Here is a 20,212-nt window from a genome sequence, read left to right as displayed (position 1 = left end):
CTTTTGGATTTGGCTGTGTTACATGAAATGTTGAAGTAAGATGCACTGATTTCAACCCATTCTAATTGATTTGTACAAATTCTTATAACCAGTTCCATATATTTAATTACATTTAGACACTATCTTTTAATGCTTTATTTCAGTGTGCTACATATTCTATTTCATATTTGTGATATATGACGAAAGTATTATAACATATGGAGGAACAGTCCATGAGTGGCGTGGCCAGTTGAAATGGTTTTAGTTTCAATTTTACACCATTTGATACAAATAATCAGTTTACCAATCGACCTCTAGGTTCATTCCATTTGCAGTAAAATCTTCATTACATAGAAAATGTTCACAAAATCTATGTCAATGCTCACACATCTTCTTGGACTTACGCAAATCTATGTCAATACTCACACATTTTCTTGGACTTACGTAGGAACTATGTTGCCCTGCAGCTCTTGTTAAATATGTTATCATCTTGACTTTTCTATTAAAGGCTCTCATGCTGAATTGAAAGCCAGGTAAAGAAAAAGATATTATACACTATTTTGTTGGTACCCTGTGCATCACAACAAACTTGTTCTTACTATAAGAAAATTTTCTTTTCTTTTGTTTCATTGCAGATCTTCTACTTGCATAGGGGTCTCTCCCCATCATTGGACACACTTGATAACATTCGAGCTTTGGATCACATACATGAAGTGCATCTATACACATAAGTATAAACTTCTTCTTTTCCCGCAACACATATAACAACAATTTTAAGTGCTTGCAAGGTATATACTTATGAATAAATATTACATCCTGATTGCAATTCACAAACTCAAGAATAGTGGCTTTTGTTCTTCAGGATACCTTTAGGGGAAGAGTATGTGAATGCCCCCTTGTATCTGGAGTCCAGTTTCGAGGAGATGGCTATTTACACTGCTAAGGTTTGTTGAATCTAATTCTGAATAATATTGCTTGCTATTGTTGAATCTAATCTAATGTATATTTTAACTAGACTTGTAGCTTATATGTTTTCAAATTTTTGTTAGGCCTTGTAGTTTGTATAATTTGATTGCTGGAGAGCTTCTATAGCTAAGCAAGAAGGCCATTGCACGAGTTATAGCCGCGCGCTCGGGTATGAAAATTATTTTTTAAAAAATTCTAATGTATATTTTAACTAGAATTTTAGCTTATATGTTTTGAAATTGCTTTTAATGTCTTAATGTTGTAAGGTCTCTTGAAATAAGACCTTCAGGCGGTTGGTTAAAGTTTTACAAATAATCTTAGGAATAAAGTCAAAGAAAGTATTTTTAAAATATTAAAGTATTTAGCTAGGTCTAAGAAGATTTGTGTACTTTCGACAGTTTTGCTTAGTTTGTGAAAGTTGTAGACCGAAGTTTTCATAGCCCGATTTTTGCTTCCTGCAAAGAACGATCATGTCAAATAATATAAGTGAAGAACAAAACAGGGAGACAATCACTAGATTGTGGTCTAACTTGAAAAGAAAAGGTGATGGAAAATGTTATTGTCCTTGCAATATTTGTAAGGGCTTAAACCGTAGAAGACTGCTAATCAAAACAGTTAAGAGACATTGTAGGGAGAATGGTCACATTGAAGGGGGGCATGACTATCATCCACTGGTAAGTCATTCATTATATCATTTTAACAATTTATATACATATGAAATCACTTGATGATGAGTTGATGATCATGGTTTATTTATGTTGATCAATTTTATATAGGTTGATCTTCCTAGGGAAGTACATGATATGAACCACAACAATCCAAAGAATATGGTTTTCGAAGTGGAGGAACATGGAGGTGCAAATATCCAAGGTGAAGATAATGATCCCATGGAAGATGACAATCATGCGCCAGAAAACACAATTGAAGAGGATGGTATAAATACATTGATCCATGACACATCTAGTCCAAGCGTATCTGATCATGATGATGATGATAGCCTTGATGTACCTCTACTTCAGAAGGCATACGAGCCCCTATACAAAGACTCCCAAACAACTCTTCTCTCTGCTATATTGTTGTTGTTGAACATGAAGGTTATGAATGGTTTATCCAACATAACAATGTCACGTATGTTAAGGTATGTCATATATGTCTTTATAGTTAACAAAGGGTGAATAATGTACCACTAATATTGTTTATATTAACAACTTATATTTTTTGTTGTAGATTGATAGGCAAGTTTCTGTTACCATCATCAAATATTCTACCTTGCTCATATTGAGAATTAACTGCTGTTATGAAGGATATTGGAATGGAGTAAGAAGCAATACATGCTTGTCCCAATGATCATATTATATATTATAAAGAACATGAATTTGCAACACAATGCCCTGTATGTCATACGAGTACATATTGAATAGATCGACTAACAAAAAAGGTGCCTCAAAAGGTTCTTCGTTACATCCCCATTATTCCACGGATGCGACAATTATTCAGGTGTAGTAGCTTGGCTCAATTGATGGATTATCATGCACGCAATAGAAGTCGAGATCACATTATTCGAATCCCTGTGGATGGTTCGGCATTTATGCACATAGAGGAAAAGTGGCAACACTTCAAAGAAGAACCTCGTAATCTCAGGCTTTCATTGGCAACGGACGGTGTCAATCCATTTGGAGAGATGAGATCTGTTTACTCGGTGTGGCCTATTTTTGTTATCAACAATAACATTCCTCCGTGGATGTCAATAAAGAGGGAGCACATTATGTTGGCAATGATTGTTCCAGGTATCTTATCATTTGATAGTTATTAATTTACACGTACTTACAAATCTTGCAGTAAAACGGTCACAATAACTATGTAATGTTACTGTTCATTCAAGTAGGTAAATATCAAGTAAAAGATATGAATGTATATATTGAGCCTCTTATCGACGAGTTGGTGGAGTTATGGAATGGTGTTGCTATGTATGACGTGTCTAGACCAATACGACAAAGACAATTTCAATTCCATGCAATACTTGCATGGACAATACATGATGCCCTAGGGCTAACACATTTTTTGTGGTATGTTATAGTGAATTCAAGTTGCGCACAATAATTCTAATTATAAAAATCAACATATTTAATAATCCAATTACACCATTATCTTGTAGGTCTTCAAACAAAGGGAAAATTTGCATGTCCAGTTTGTGGTCCAAAGATGAAATCTCGTCATTCAAAAAGTTTAGGAAAGTAGGTGTTTGATGAGTGTAGACACTTCCTCCACAGGAATCATAAGTATCGAAGTACAAAAAAACATCTTTTCAATGGGAAAGAAGAGACTACATCAAAGCCACGAAGAATGACACCTCGCCTATGGAAGTTGGAATATAATAGAATTAATCGTCGAGGTAATGCCGTTCCACCTAATGGTTTACGTTTGTAATTTATATATTTCTATTGTGATTTTTGTTGACTAATTATGTAATTGATGATCGTGAAGGTCGTCAAGGCAATACTGACAACCTTCCAAAGGGTCTAAAAAGCTATCCCAGACAATTTAGTAGGTTGCCCTACTACGAGCACTTACAAATTGTGCATTTGTTTGATACTATGCATATTGGAAAGAATATAACAGAGACATTGTGGAAAATATTGGATGGAAGGCGTGACAAAGAAAAAATTGTCAAAATTTGTAATGACATACATGAATCCAATCATGCATTGAAAAATTTCATTCACTCAAATAGCAACATAGATCAGATTAATATAAGTGCCCTTCCATGGTTATTAACGGAGCAGCAAAGTGATGCCATAAAAGAAGTCATACGAAAAATTCAATTTCCCACAGGATTTGCTGTGAACATAAACAATCTCATATAAAAAAAAAGTGAATTTGGGCCAGGGCTCAAAATGCATGATTGGCATACTTTCGTCAAGGTAAGTTATGTTCTTCTGTATTTACAATATATTCATAAACTACGTGAATTGTTCGTTATGTTATGTTAGAAAATAATGAAATGATTGGTTTATAATTACTGCAGTACGTGCTTCCTCTATCTCTCCCAGAGCACTTCAACAATAAAATCAAACAAGTGATATACGATCTTGGAAAATATATGAGGTAAGCAGTAATATCTGTTCAATTTGTTGTATATATTTATTATATTAGTGATTTGTTTTTCTTGCTATGTAATCTATTGTATATTATTTTGTAAAGTCTCATATCTATATATTTTTTGTGTCTTGAATCTCTTAATGTAGGTGGTTGTCATTTAAAGAAATCCATAAAGAAGATATAAACTATTGGAAGAGAAGAATTCCTCATTTACTGTGTGAAATGCAAAAGTGTCTACCTCCAACTTTTTTCAATGCATAGGAACACTACCTCATACACCTAGTTGAGGAGATTGAATTGTGTGGACCTGTACACACTAGGTCAATGTGGATGGTTGAGAGGCATTTGAAATCTTTGAAGGCTTTGGTTCAACAAAGAGCACATCTTGAGGGTTCTATGGTAGAGGGATATATGGTATACCAGCCTATGGTGTACATTACTGAATATCTTCCTAAGTTTGCATCAAATATCCATGTAGATCGCATTTGGGATCTCGAGCCTTTTAAAAAATTAGAAGGGGAGTACTTGATGGGGAAAGGTACATTGAGGAAAGTGAGAGGTAATAAATTATAAGATGTTATTGTAATAAATTATTTCTTAATCTTCAAAATAAATCGGTTGTAAGTTGTCTATTTATTTTTTTGTCCAGGTGCTCGAGAGTGGGATGCACTACATTTGTATATTGCAAACAATCTTGATTGGATGACGGTATGGATTGAACGATGTCAACATTCTGGTCCCACATTAACATGGGAAGGTGTATCTTCATTGGTTAAAGAAGCTCATCGTAATGGAGATTCCAATGTTATGCAAAGGGAAATAGATTTAGCACGTGGTTCAAGAGATTTCTAGGTACGTACAAATTTATTAATCGTCCGTATGTTTATCAACTCACGATACAATAATTTTGATATGTTTCACATATTATTGCAGGTTAAACACCACAAGGCTATGTTATGTAATGGTTAGAAATTTCGCATAAAAGTGTTGGATGACACGAAGAAAACTTGTGATTCAGGAATAACTGCAGTCTTTCAAGTGACTAATATTTCATCTAGAAACGACTTACATCCTCAAGAGTCTGAAAATCGATACTATGGCATTTTGGATGAGATAATTGAGTGTGACTTTAGTTCCTTCAAATTAGTACTCTTCGTTGTCAAATGGTACAGGCTACGACTTAATCCAAATGATCCTGATAGAACTGTTATTGAACATGATAATGGATTTACAATGTTTAATACAAGGTCGTTTGAGCCAGTTGGGGATGAGCCTTATGTTCTTCCAAGCCAATGTGAGTAGGTATTTTACTCAGAGGTTCCACATAAATCGGGTTGGTCATTTTTTGTTAGACATGAACCAAGAGGAAGGCCAATAAAGTATAATGTGATGGAAGAAGAAGATACCGAAGAAGTAGAAGATGATGAAGATGGTGATCACGATCGACAGTTATTGGATGATGTTCCTAACACAAATTTTCAAGAAGAAGAAGAAGAAGATGATGACGATGCTGCTGCTACTGATGATGATGATGATGATGATGTTGATGATGACAATGACAACGAAAATGACAACGATGATGATGGCGAGGAGGATGATGATGACGATGACGATGATGATGATGAGGACGATGACGATGATGATGATGATGATGATGATGATGATGACGAGGATGATGATGATGGAATTTAGAGGTATGCCATCAATCCTTAATCTATTTAATATTCATTTCTTGATAGAAATATGTTTGTCTTATATATATGGTTACATAGTTTATTCATTATCTATTTAAAAGCTACAAGTTTCAACTACAAATAGAATACTGCTAATCTAAATTAACTATTAATCTAAATTAATTAAATAAAACTATTTAAAACACATATTGATGCGTGAATGTATTGAGCCTTATTTTCTTTCAGGTCAAAAGCATTTGTAAGTGTTTAGTTTAGAAAAGGGAATTCATTAAATATCTATAAAAGGGTTCTAAAATTATTATAATGGGTTTTGGAAGAAATTACAGTTATCTTAATTAATATAAAATATCTAACTGAATTTCAAAATGTTATGCAAGTGGCTTTAGTATAGGTGTTTCCTCCACCTCCACACACATCAAACAACTTCAAATAGCATGTCCCCAAGGTGACTAAGCCCTCAACTCATTAGCTGATACAAAAACCTAGTTTTAGCCCTTCACTAGGCCTACTTCCCTAGTAGGCTTATAATGTGAGCCTGATTTAAGTGTTTTATTGTGTACCTTTTAATATTTTTAATTTTTATGTGATGCTAATGATGGATGTGATTATGATTATGATGTGATTATGCTCACGATAATTGAATTACACTTGCAGGAAATTGAACCCCTTTCAGGAGCATCCCGCACAGTCTCATGGATCGACAGGTATAAGTCAATACTCCTTATAGACAGTCTATTTAATACACTTATCAATAGTAAGATTGATGTCTTCTAAGATCTCTCCCATTTGCAGGTACCAGCGAATAGGTATTTGTCAGAAGTGTCTTCCTCGAGTGAGGGAAATATAGGAATAGAAGAGGAAAGTGAGACATGTAGTTTATCTAGAACAGGGAGATTAACTAGAGGTCAAAGGAATAGAAGGAAATTCAATAAATGCATGAAATTTTTCCTTGCTCAAGGGGGGTCATGTTCTTATGATGATGAGATGGAAGGCGACATCGAGGTGCCCTTGAGGTACCAACATCTACAGAAACATTGGGTACCCAAGGAACTTCCTCCAATAAACACTGATTTTTGTGTTAAAGAGAGGATATATCGCATAGCACCATCATCACTACATGGTTTGGGCCTATTTTCTATGGATGGCATAAAGGTGTCTTACAACAAAGTTTCTGAATTGATGGAGTATGTTGGACCTGTAATCACCTAAAAATGGTCATCTAGACTATTAGCCCCCTTTTCAACATTTTGGCTAAATTAATTTAATCACTTACCTAAGCCAAATTGCTAATAATCAATTTATTTGATTATAACCTATAGTTTGACTATGCTATCCTAAGTTCATTATTTGATTAAAAGAACATGTCCCCTTTTAATTAAATAAAAGACCCCATTCTTCTAACCCACTTAAAGTGCACACATAAAGTCCTTTTTCTATTTTGCAATTATAAGAAAAGGTTTTGTGACTTTTGTCTTATATGACAAGTCAACTTATATTCTATTGGTTGATTTGTGTGTGCACATGGATCACTCCTATTTTTGAATTCCACCGTTGATCATCCACCATCTTCATCTTGATCTCCACCGTCCATACATCTTTAAAAGGGAGAGAGCTTTCCCCATCCATCCTGATCTTTTGAATATTGTTATGCTGCAAATTTTCTAACAGGTTTCTTTGGAGCTTTATGGAGAACTTCTATTTCTTGTCTACATTCTCTCATCCATGGCATCCATGGCATTTTAGCTTAGCTTAGCTTCATTTTTACATTTAGCTTAAATCATATAGTCTAATAGTTGGATTGTAACACTCTCATATATTTTTTAGCATAGCTACATTTTTCATTCTCATCTTAGCTTAATCTTCATTTGCATTGCATCCTTGAGGAACTCCTTGGGACATTTGCATTCTTGCATCTTGTCTTTGGAACCTCCCATTGCATGGTTTACTAGCAAGAAGAGTATCTCTAAGGCTCATCTGAGAGCCTTTTTATTCTTGAAATATACTCTCTTGCACTCCATGGATAGGGAGCTCTAAGCCGACATCCAAGCATTCCAAACTCATGGAATCATTTGGATAGAATGGTTTAGAGTGTGACACTTTCGAGTGTACAGGACCATGTTACGAATACAAAAGTTGGATGCATATTGTTAAATATAAAAAAAGTATGCGTAGGTATGCCCTCTCAAAAAATTATATACAACAACAAGACAATAATCGAAGTAAAAATGTGGCTATATACATTGATGGAAGGCCAAAAGCAATAGGGAATATTGCGGGTTTTATAAATAGTACATGACCTGGGTCAACTATAAAGCAACCCAATTGCATATTTGAGGCGCGCGAGGGAAATCGTGTATTCATCTGTGCGATAAAATCAATACGTGCAGGGGAAGAGCTTCTTATTGATTACAATTTGAACCACATAGATACAAATGAGGCTACTATCATGGGGATGGTACATACTATTAAACCAACTTCTAATCAATGACTCCAACATACCATTTAGTCAATAAATTTTTGGCTAACATTTTTATACTTCATCTTTGACACAGGGGCACAATATGGAGCAACCGCCTGGAGGGGATGCTGACGATGCTCTCGGCTCATCTACACATGAGTAGGTAAAACTCATTTGTAATTGTGCAAACTAGATAGAAGCTAAATTTTATTTTTTTAATGTTGTTTTCTTTATTGTTTTGGAGTAATTTTGATAATACTAATACTATTGTTGTCACAGAGGGCTAGTGGTCGGAGGGAGGGAAAGGAACCCTCAGTCCCTCAGCAGGCCCCCCTGAGGAGGACCCTTTCTATATCGATTTAGCAGAGACCGATGACCCGATCGGTTCGATTAAAATTAATTTAAAAAAAATTAGCAAAGAAATTCTATGTTTGGCAACCATAAAGCCTATGACTCAACAAATAAAAGATAGGGCATCTGAATTGTTGCACACCTCTGAGTCCTTAAAAGTAAGTATTAATGAAATTTTTAATTATAACAAGAGTTTAATAATGGTTTTTATGTTATGCTCTTTTATGACATTAATTAAAATATGGATGCGTTATCTTTACAGAGTTTTTTGCATGATTTCGAGCCCCGTTCCCATGATGAGGGTGTTGCAGGTGGTTCAGGTAGATCGCATGTTCCATTCCCCACTTCTATTTTCCACTGAATATATATAGGAATGATCATAATCATTGACAATACATGCTCGAACAATCCTTTTTTTTAATGCTCTAACAATCTTGTCCATGCTAGTCTACGTGTTCTATATTTATGCATGCTCTAACAATTTTATTCTTCAGCTTCACATCAATTGAATCCTACGATGACGCCGCCTCCATCTAGGACAACCACAAATCTCTTTCTGACTGTTGAGTCCGCAACACACAGCTTACATGCATCGACTATTGCACCATCTGCTGGTACACAAATCCCTCTTTTTCTCTCTTATGACAGCAACAAACAGTTTCTTTTTTACAACTTTATAACATCAATTATCATTTGTTCTTTTATACTTCAATTGTGACAAAGACTTACGAAACTTACGAAACTTTTTGCAATAGGACCTGCAAAATCATTTCCTGGATGTTCCTATCTTCCTAGTACGAGAACGGTGAAGGATGTCACATTGATCGTCAGCAATGATGAAGGCATTCCATTAAAAGTAGCCAAAGTTCTAGGTACTTTAAAGTTATTATTATTCTATAGTGATATAATAGTAATTTAGTTTTTGATCACTCTTCATCGACTAATGATCCCATGATTGTTTTGTAGGGAATGATCTTTTTTGGAGAAAACTTGGTGATGAGTGTTTGCGAATATTTGGGCCCACCATGCGTACCTGGTGGAACATCATATCCTAACTAAAAACCCAAACCACTATTTTGATTTCATATCATTGCTATAATAGTTTTCCTTTTCATCCATTTCTTGAACTATATTAAAGGTAGCTTCACTTCATTTATGAGTCTAACATGTTTTTTTTTACTTAAAAGCTGGAATCACCAACGCAAACTGTTGAAGGATGATCTTATAGAGAGCATGACCCAACTCTTTGGACCTCGTGCATTCGAGAGAAACAAGCTCCTTGAAAAAGCTGGTTTATGTTTGAAGTATATTAGGGACCAGTACAGAAAAAATTTACGGGATAACCCCAGGTACGAGCGTCCACCCTATGTTGCTGAGGCTGAGTGGCAGGCTCTGATTTTGGATGGAAAGTATAAAGCTGACAAGAAAAATAATATTACACCAGTGGAGAGTAAGCAAGGTATGTGATACTATTGAGAATCTAATTATGTACTAATTAACCTCCATATTTATACTATCTAACATATTTCAAACTTTTCATAGATTGCCTGACACATCAAAGGCAACGAAGGCAAGACTAGAAAAGCACAGGACACACAAGCTTGGCTCTGGTGGTTTTTCGAAACTTCAAGCAAGAGTTGTAAGTATTAGTAAATGAAAAATTGTATCAAATTTTTTATATAATGTGAAGGGAAATGCTAGGACTCCCTTATTTAGCTCATCAATTATAAATAGGTCAATAGAATATAATAACAGTAGTGGATTTTCATATTCAATATAAACAATTCAACAATTGAAGTCAAGACTCTGCAATCTAGATTAGTGAAGAAAACTTGTGATTCACTAATATGACATTATTTAAAATCTCACCCTTGATTGAATTTTCCTCCAATAGTTGAGAATAAAGGCAGTGATTGAAAGAATGAGGGAATGCAGCAGCACTTGCAGCCATTTTTATTTCCAAAGAGCTGAATTAAATCTTACCCAACTTAAGAATTTGGAGAAAATATGTTGGTACAAGCAAAGCATACAAACATGCAACATTTATATAGTAGATTGCTCCATCAAAACTACTCGATTTTTCTTCTATTATATTGTGATGGATATAGATGATTTGCTGTTGATATTTTAACTACCCTCCATTGGTTGATGAAACAATGCAAGTAAAATTCACCATACCACGCAAAAATGCAGGGCTTAGAGTTCAAGAGATGCCTCACAGAAGACGATAAGAGAATTGGCTTCCAACAAGGCTATAGAGCCGTGGCTGAACGGCTATGAGCTGAAATTAGTGTGGAAGGTTCTAATACTGATGCATCTGAGCCACAGGTAAATAAGCTAAATGAAATTTATTTCAAATTGAATACTTTACCAATTAGTCTATTTGATGTTAAGTTCCAATATAAAGTGAGTATATCTGTTTTAAGCAAGCAATGATAACAATGCGTAGGATGTTGGAATGCAGCCTGACAATCCTTCTACACAATTTGTGGATGTCGAAGGTTCGCATGATGTGCATCCCAGTGGTGGAGGTATACATTTGCTATTAAATTTTTTATATGTAATTGCAATTGGTGTTTGGATTAACGTAACATTTTGTATAGCAGCTGTAGAGGATCGAGGGGTCAATGTTCATGACCGTGTTGATGTTGAGTCCAGACAAAATGATGTGGTCAGATAAGGTAAAGAGACACAGTTATGTTATTTAAAATAATTAAATACTTGTAACAATTATAATAAATTATTTTTAATTTAACTCTTTTATTTGTTATTGCAGGGGACCCCCCTTTGCAACAGCATAGGAATTTGAGATCATCAAGAATAGAGAACAGAACAACTGATGAGGGGGGAATTGATGATGACACTGATGCTCCTCTTAGAGCTTACATAGAAAAAAGAAATAGAAAGAAAAAAAAGAAATGATTGTCACTACATACCTTAATTGATAATGACTGTATTTTATGTCTCAATGAATTTAATTATGTGCTAATGAATGTTCATGAATTATGTGTTAATGCAGAATATTGATGAATGTTGCATGTTAACGAATCTAATGTGTTAATGAATGTTATCATGTGATATTGATTGAATGTTATCATGTGATATTGATTGAATGTTACATTTTATTAATGGTTGAAAGAATGAATGAATGTTAGATGTTAACGGGAAATGTAGAGTGATGTTAGGGGGAGGGGGGTGGGGCCAAATGAGCTTCCACCTTCACGTGGTTGGCCTTGTTTAGTAGAGAATATTAAACTATTCTCGAAACAAAGTGAAACTCAATAAGATACTTGTTATTACCTTTTTAAAAAAAAATTGTGTGCTTTAGCCTTGATTTTTGAGCATGACATTAACCTTTAAAAAACTCCATGGTTAAGAACATTTGGGTTGGAGTGGTGCTTGGGTGGGTAACATCTCGAGAAAGCCCAACGCTTCACCTCCGTGAGCAAACCTAGATGCAATGAGTATTTAGTGTTCTATTCATTCTAATGAGAAAGAAGTTATTGTGAAACACTACTCATAAACATAGACCAATGAGTTTGACCAAAAACTACACAATTGAATCCTGATAGCAACATCACAACATTAAAAAAACTTATAACTTGTTAATGCACAAGAAAATTTTGTGTCAATAACAATAGTTTTTGGCTAGTTGAAAGTAATACTTATCAAAGTTGTTTGTACTTCCTCATGTAAGACATTTGATATTTACTTTATTGATACTAGAAGAAAATATAATGAACTCCTCCTTAGACCGTTGAAGATAATAATGCAACAAAACCAAATCTATAAAAATTAAGAAGAGTGTTGACATAAGAGAAAACAAGAGGAGAAAAGAAACATAAGATATATACTCAAATAACCACCCTACCCCAAAACACACGAATGTGTGTTAATTCTCCATATAGGTTGTGATACACTCATAAACTCCAACGCTTCATAAGAGATCACCACTCTAATTTCTTATGAGTTCAAATACCATTTCCTTAAAAAAGCCAAATAAAATTGTCCATTGAATTTTCATCCAAGCCTTCAATATGTAGGCCAAAGAACCTACATTGATTTTCCAAAGCCATAAGCCAATACTTGGTTGAGATAGCTCAATTTACTTATGTGATCCAATGCTTCATAAGGGATCTATGTTTGATAAGTATGGTGTTTCATAGCATACGCCTGGTATTATGCTAGGAACACCGGTGCATGATGATGTAGTGGACTGAATTTGATGTTACAAAATTTGTTGTAGCTTAAGAGGGGAGACAACCAAATTTTAAGTTGAAGCTTCTGCAATTGTCAATTTTGAGATGACAAAATCTATTATAGGGAATTTAATGTTATTATGGTGAATAAAGCAAACAGGATGTTATTTTTCAAGAGTGGTTTTGAAAGATCTGATTAGAATATGATTGAAAGAATACAAATGGAAGTGCATGTATTTCCATTACTCATTTGTTTGAGGATCTGATAAATTGTCCTAAATTGCTAGATAAGAGAAACATCCCCAAGATACTCATGGAAAACTATCCTCATCCTTCAAAGAATGTTATCACAATGCTGAACCGACATATTCTTACAAAAGAGGTTCAAACTTCCATTACATTCATAGGAAGTTGAGGGGTAGTGCTACTATCGTGAAATCATTCTAGAATGTCATTGGATGACTTAAGAAAATTTTCAGAGCTATTCTTTCGAATGCATTAATTTAGTGATTGCATGATGAGATAATTCCTGTATCATTAACTTCATCAACCCTAGAAGAGGAATGTCAGAAATGTTATTAATGATTGTCAAAGAATGAAAAAAAAATATTGTTCCCATGTTGTAGTGTTTTGTTGAGTGGTTGTCAATTGGAGCATTATGACATATAGGTGATCAAACAAGTCCTCAAGTTTATAAGCAGCACACTTATACTTCCCCTGCAGGCCATTCAAAACATTTGGTGATTCCTTCCAGCTTGAACCTCCACTTCCTCGCAGTTTGACATGTTACTTGGATGGTCTGGCCTTTTAATCAGGCTTCAAATTATTACAAAAATTGTGTTATGGAAAGCCCTAGGCTCATAGCATTGTCTCTATCCATACCTTAATCAATCTGCAAGCTCAATTTAGGATGCAATTTTCTAAAGTCTGCCCAACTAAACTTCCCAAGAAGACCACCCTGCCGAAAGGGATGAGACTCTTTTAACAAATGTGCGTACTATATGCCTAAGACGGAATAAGGTTTTACCAATGGAAGACCTCTCGACACATACAACAATATTCTGCTCCTCCCCACCAATCACAGCAGTGAATGGATCCATTCGTGTGGTCTAAGATCTATAAGCCGGGGTGTAATTTATTTTTGGCTGGTATGCCCACATTCTTTGGCAGCTGCTCAAATTAAACAACAATTGTTTTCAACATCATCAATGGCTACTTCCACGTCAGTTTGGTCCCATCTCCTGGCAATAAGAACTATTTCATCAAAACCCCAAATCTTACATGGACATTGTATTTTTATTCTGCCATATTTTGTGTAGCTTAATCCCTGATTCCTTCACTTGCCACACAAATTGTGCCAATAAGGGCCTGGTTTTCTTTGGTTGTTTCTACATTGATATTGGTTGGTTTCTGTGACATGTCAGCATAAATGTGGGCAACCAATACGCTATTGATTTTGGGAGGATGTAAGATGCTACATGCCTATCAACCCCAAATACTACAAAGCTACATGCCTATCAACCCCAAATACTACAAAATACATTTAATTTATAAATAACAATGTGCATGGTTGGGGTTAACGAGTAGTTCATCCATGTGCTTGGTTATGATTTGATGAAAACTAAATCTCTTAATAATCTGCCTTAAAAAAAAAATTGGCAATTGAGATTGGATATTAAAAACCACATATCTGGCTGTTTGGATGGTTTGCTTGTAACTATGTAATTAATGCATTGGATTCCGGTTGGATCAGAATTTTGCTAATACCCATTTTGTCTAAATTGTTAAGGTAGCTCTTCCACAAGAATTTTTTCTGCTTTAGATAACTTGCATTTCATTGCAGGTTTCTGCGGTGTATTGATTGGAAAGTAATAGTGGCTCATTTCAAAAAATTATCAAATTTGTGGGATACTCAGCCTCAGAACCTGCACAAACATACTCATGTTAAATATTTTTATGGATCTATCCAAAGAGTTCTCTTAGAGATTGCAAGTTCTTGCAATCCATACTACTAAACAGAATTGCTTCTGCGAAGATTGTGCAACAAGTGGATTTAAAGAACTAATAAAATTTAGAATAGATAAGTGTGATTGCTATCGTTTGGAAAGAATGCATGTTTTCTGCTTCTCAATAACTTTTCTTACATCGTTCTTTGTTACCTCTTATAGGAACTGGGACGACGGTAGGAGAGGTGGACAACAATGTTTGGAGTTCTCTTTGGTGATTTAGGTAAAATGCCATTATGCGATTCCATGCTCTATGGTGTTCTGATTTGGTTTGATAGCTTCTTCTGTTGTGAAATTTGGATTTTTAGCCTTTGTCCCTGTTTAATACTGGTGTACAAATTTGTTATAGATTTGGAGTCTCGATTTTACTATTGAGTTTGTGTTCCTTATCTCTTCTGTGCTCTTTAACCTTGAGCAGTCAAATGATGAAAACATTGACAATATCCAGTTAGGGCTGTGTAATATTGTTCCATGCCTTCACTGGCCTAAATTTAGTTGTTGTAGGTATTAGTCTCTTGGATTGTTTAGTTCTACCAATCCACCCTTCTACATCGTTATTCTGCAGGATCCTTGAGGTTGTCAGCCTCTGAAAACTTATACCAAAACCATTCTGCCTTGAAATCCTCACGCTGCTGCTTGTGATGACCGGGAAATTCAGTTTGCCTATCTTTACTGATGGCTGTGTTAGATTGCGTGACCTCCAAGTGAGCTGTTGATTCACACTGGGGTCTTTCTGACGGGATCCATTAAAGTTCGGATAAATTACATCTACATAGGCGGGTGTATGAGTCACTTCATTGAACTTCATATTTTGCATTGCAAAATTTGCTTTAGGTGTTTTGTAATTAATTAGCATCTCATCATCTTATTCAAATTCCATTTTTATTCTTTAATTGTAACAAGCTCGATTTTACATATAATGATGTCTGTGTTTTGTTCTTCTATTTAAGATAGTACGGTCCTATAATTCACTAACTTCAATGTCTGATTCCTGTTACTATGATTTAATTTGACACTTGGTTATTGATATAAATTAAAGCAAGCTTGTATATATCTCTATTGGCACAACCCATGGAGCTTCATCCTCATACTAGTGATTCTTTAGCAAGCTACACCTTATGAGAATTATAATGTTATAGTAAAAAGTATAAATTCTAGAAGCATGGATAGCAAAAAGGCGAGAATATATATTTCATTTAGCTGTGTAATGGAGTCAGAAGATCGAGAGGATGTCGTTACCATCTCCAACACTAGCCAAGGGAGCAAGAACAGGGCACCAGCAAACAATATGTGTACAACCAACCTCCACGATAAGAAGAGCAAATGGAGTGGAAGTTTCTCATCGCGCCATCCAATTGCTTGATATGACTCGTAGGCCCATTGATCTGATGCTTTGGGGCTCAACAGACGAGCAAGTGGGCAGTGAATTGCAACAAAGCTACTACTTGCAAGACACTACAGTTCTAGTGGTTAAGGGAGGCCGTGTTACTGAGTTCAATGGAAGAGTACTCAACACCACAGGTAATACACAACTGATGATCAATCTCCAAATTCCAAAGACAGTGGAGTTAAAGTCATGGTTCGATGACAATGTTAAGGACAACGGTGAGCCATCGATTAGCTACACCCCACAACCTCCTGCAGTATTGAGAATGACAATTCATGACATACATGATCAAACTGTGCGTTCTACTTGTGCTATAAAGTGCATTGTGAAAGAAACCATTATAGAGGTCAACACAGACAAGCTATCCTACTTGGCTTGCCCCAACCAAGCGGTAGGAAAGCAATGCAAGAAAAAGTTGTCTGAAAATGCAAATGAAGAATGGTACGGTAAAAAATGCGACAAGCAATTTACAGAATGCAATTATAGCTACATGGTCCACCTATAATTGCAAGACCACACTGGGGAGCTATGGGCAATTGCATTTGATGATGAAGGAGCAATACAACTGCTTGACATCATGACTGCGAACACATTGCTAGAGCTAGCAACTAAAGATGATGCTTCTGGTGGGGCTGCTGTGGCGACGACGACAGTTGACATCGCCGCCACAGTGGCCCCGCCATATTGCTAACCACTGATGTTGCAATTGCGACGTCCACATGTGCATTGTGACAAAATAAGCATCACATGCATAGCGACGTCGTCGCAATTGATGATTTCGCGTCACAATTGCGACACATTCGCAAACATTGCGACGGCCAGTGGCATCGACAGCAGCGCTACCGCGCCGCTAGCATCGTTGTAAGTTTCCATGGACGTCGCAAGTGCGACGCCCACGGAAGAACTGTAAAGGCTCCTGCCTCAGCGAACCCATGGGCAAATGCCGACGCCACCCTGTCGCAATGCGTGGTGAAGACGTCAGAATTGCGATGGGAACCACATCCATTGTGTCGGGAACAATGATGGGATAGAATGTTGAGCTTGCGATGGATAGTCATCAAAATTGCGACGTCCAAGAATAGACATCGTAATTTGTGACTAAAAAACAACGACGTCTGCTGCCGTTGTAGTGGCAACACATTTGCGTCGCAATTTTAACACTTGGCCGTCGCAAATCGATGCCAAATGTATTAGTTTTATGGCTGGATAATGTACCTTTCAAAATTACTAAGAAGATAATCAATAGGTTACTAGTTACCCAACCCTAGATCGGCCTAAGGCACTGAGAAGTGACTCTAAGGAGGTGATTGAGAAAAACACTAGAGTTGTATGGAATAAGAGAGGCATAACTATTGATACAGTTACTAATCTATTGATAGAGTTTGCTATTAGGGTTATCTCACACAAGTTTTTACCAATCTAGTAGATTAAATAGTGTGCCTTGTATAGCTGTGGATGTGGGATATAAAATTGTTAAGAAAGATTAAACATATGATCTTGAAGAATTGCAACTACAACAACTAGTTGAGAACTTGGAGCAATAAGGAAAAATAAGAGTGCACAATGTAAATTTGGTTCTATTTTGATATGCATATTCTTTTATGTTTAAAACACATTTCCTACATTTGGCATAGTGTCATGGAAAATCAACAGGTCAGTGGTAGTGCAAATTGGTGAATATATTGAGCAATTAGGTGAGAATTTTGAATCTATGATGATAAAGTACTTTGAAGACTTCAAGAAGTCAATGAAGAAGAGATTGAGAATACCAGTATCACTTGTAGAGAAACACTATGATGACATTTATTTCCTAGTAGATGTCGACTATACTTTTGTACAAGCTACTACACCAAGGGTGAGATGGTTGTGGCCACTTGTATATGAAATAAATGTGGATGAGGCCTCTACAAATATTACTGTATTACTTACAAAAGAGGTGGATAAAAAATGCTAAGGCATTTGGGAACTATGAGTTGGCAAAGTCCAAAATTACCTTGGAATTGAAGATAAATTTTGTAATATAAAAGAAAGATAGGTTGGTGAACAAGTTGAAAGCCAAGTTTGGAGAAGGTGTCGAGAAAGAGGAAGAAGAGGATGAAGAGGAAGAAGATTCTTAAATACAAGCACCACTAGCTTTGACACATGGTATGGGAGAGAACCAATAAGAAGAGGAGGAAACTAAAGCTGCTGAAGGTGCCAAGGAAGAAGAAGTTGAGGAAACACCTACTCCCACACAACAAAAGAAGTGGAAGGCCAAGGCACAACCTATGAAAAGGGCTAAGAAGACTATCAAACCAAGCCAAGCCAAGCCAAGCCCATTGCACTTACAACAAGGGCTAGTACATGTGCAACAACTCAAAAGGCTAAAGAAAAGACAAAACTAGAAGAGCAAGGAGGTCAAGTGTAGAAAAAGACAAGAAGGAAATATGTGGCACAAGAAGAATTGGATGAGGAGAAAACAAAGTTAGATGAAAACAACCAATTAAGGTGGTGAGTCACAATCCTTTATCAGATCTTGAGAACCTTTGTGAAAATGTTAAGAATAGTGCAGATCTATCATGATTTTCTCATGAAGATTTTGACAATCTTGGTAAAGTGGAGAAAATCAAGTGGAGGAGGCCATATATGCCATGATGGAAAAATTCAAGACTACCCCACTAGAGATTGCGAACTCAATGCCAAAGAATCTATATGATAGAGTTGAGAAAAAATGGCACTATAGTCTAAACTTGGAGAGACAAATAAGAGAGACTTCACTTGCACAAGTGATGCCTGAACTAAGTAAGGGTCAAATTGCTAAGGAAATGAAGAAATATGTAGTTATATTTGCACCCAAATATAGAGCCTTCATCATTTTACAAAATAATATTGAAGATGTAGTTAAGAAGTCCACATATATGTGGAAACTTACTTATGGGTTGACTTCAGTCAAAGAAGGAGAGCCAAAACCCATTAAAGTGAAGGATGATGAAGAAGATGATAATAATGAAGGTACTATTAAGGGAGGAATAGAAATGAACATAGATGACAAGCCAACAACTAAGCTGGAGCAATAAGAAGGATAGAGTGTGCAAGACACACAGTTGCCTAGTGTCAACCCCCAACATGTAACAGGTGAAAATACTAAAACAATAATAGTTAAGGATGTTTATGATGTTATAGCTTAGAACATCAATCCCATTACAAAGGAAGACCTCAAGAAGATACTAGGTCAGTCCACACTACAAGCAAAACTTTGTGATAATCTCATACTGGTTAGTGTGGATGAATTGCAAAAGATAATCAATGACACCACAAGGGTAGATGTGAATCCACAAGAACCACCTCCTGTCATCCCTCAAGTCACCCATGTGCAAATTTTGGTCAAAATACTAGAAGATACATCTAAAAAGGTTGATACACTTGCAAAGGATACAGTGGAAACACTAGTCACTACTAAAGAACAACAAGAAACAAGTCAGGTAGTGTTATCTGCACCTACAACATAAGATCAAGGTGCATCACAAGTCATTGTGGAAGTCAAGAGAAAGCATGAAGAGATATAGTTGACACCTAAGTTGAAGGAACAAGTTTCCATCTAAGTCTTAGTAACCTTACTAGCATCTAGCACTCCTTCCACTCAAACTCTTTAGAAGCCGAGCATAGATGCAACACCATTGTAGATCTCAGTACCAAGCCCAAGTTCATCAAAGGTAGAAGAAGTAATTCAATATGGATATGTGAGCCTTGATGATGGAATTGTTCTACCAAAGTATGACTATGATACAATGACTATAGAAAAAATGGCATTCTCCAACAAGCCCTAGCAAGGAAGAAGCATCAAGAAATTCTTAGAAGGGAGCACAGGTAGAGGTAAGCATTATAGGACATCAAAGACATATTTTTAGATGCATTTAGTTTGCCAAATCTAGATGAGACCAAGCCACTGATTGAACAATTGACAAACATAATGGAAAAGGTTAGTGATGTTGACCTAGACACAAATACCAAATTATTAGAATGGTCATAAAAGAAATTTCAGATCAAAGTGAATGAAAAGATATCAGGTGATATAGCACTAACACAGGTTACAT

This window comes from Cupressus sempervirens, chromosome 5 (assembly GCF_028749045.1).
Source record: "Cupressus sempervirens isolate cs-2001-9-10 chromosome 5, ASM2874904v1, whole genome shotgun sequence".
NCBI classification, from domain to species: Eukaryota; Viridiplantae; Streptophyta; class Pinopsida; order Cupressales; family Cupressaceae; genus Cupressus; species Cupressus sempervirens.
Note: the sequence above shows the minus strand (reverse complement) of the source record.